The 1,080-nt window shown below is 25.7% G+C and overlaps 1 long non-coding RNA gene across 1 annotated transcript; it reads right to left on the bottom strand.

The window, feature by feature from the left end:
- Positions 1–756, bottom strand: LOC107882676. The gene is made up of 3 exons (XR_003839682.1): positions 633–756; positions 160–327; positions 1–86 (listed from the first exon to the last, which is right to left on the bottom strand). It is a non-coding gene; the product is annotated as an uncharacterized LOC107882676 (long non-coding RNA).
- Between the last annotated feature and the right edge of the window lie 324 nt (positions 757–1,080).

The raw sequence follows: 1,080 nt of genomic DNA, 5'->3' as shown, positions 1-1,080 counted from the left end.
GATCCATCCATTATAGAAGTTTGAATCAATATCTTAAATGTATTTTTTGACCTCGCCAAAACAAAATGTCAATGTCAGTTGTATTTCTGAAACAAATATGTAATTAGTATGGTAAAGTAACTATGGTAAATTTAAAGCAATTATTGTTATTTCACCAACATTTTTATACATCGATTTACATAATCCATATAACCTACTTCATAAATAACATTCATAAAAGTATTACAAAAAGATAAGCTCTGTCACTGTTTCTGTACATTAGATTATAGTTCTTTCCATTCAGTATGCTTGCTTTGTTTACTTCAATATCATTCAGTCATATTGTACCTATTAAAAGTTAAATAATTTTTTAAATAATTAATTGCATCAATCAATAAAATCGAACTTGCATAGGTAAATACTCTAAAGCAACAAAAGAATTTCATTAAGTATAAATTAATATTGTATATTTTAACGCCTAGGTACCTATTTTTACAGCTAATTATGTATCTGGAATCCACATTTTAAAATCAAAGTCTAATGTGAAAATACTTATTCATATTTACTTACTATTATTAACTATTAAGTTTATAAATTAAGTAATACATACAACTCTAATACATTATAATATATTATTAAAAAATTGTACTCACGTGTATTGTCTCTGTTTAACTAATTAAAGTTCCAATTTTGTGTGGTTAACTTAAAAATTACTCATTAGATATAATTGACATATTATTAAACTTAAAGGTAAGAACATTATTTGTGTTCTCTAGTTAGATTTCGAGATATTATAATTTTTAAGTGAGTTATGAGTGTGTAAAATATTAATACTTACTATGTAATATTACTACTTAAAAATTCTGATAATTCACTTAAAAATTTAAATATCTTAAATAACCAACGAAAGAACACAGGTCAATTCACTATAATATTTAAGCTAACAACACAAATCTTGAACTGCTGGACGTAGTTACTTTTCGATAAACATGCGTTGGTAAGTCGGAGACAACACATCCGGTTAACTCATCTTAACGCCCAACAGAGCTACACAGCCATTTAATGTCTACATCTTAAAGGGCGCAACATAACAAATTTAAG

The sequence above is a fragment of the Acyrthosiphon pisum genome, chromosome A2, assembly GCF_005508785.2.
Source record: "Acyrthosiphon pisum isolate AL4f chromosome A2, pea_aphid_22Mar2018_4r6ur, whole genome shotgun sequence".
Taxonomy (NCBI): domain Eukaryota; kingdom Metazoa; phylum Arthropoda; class Insecta; order Hemiptera; family Aphididae; genus Acyrthosiphon; species Acyrthosiphon pisum.
This window is presented reverse-complemented; position numbering and strand designations above follow the sequence as displayed.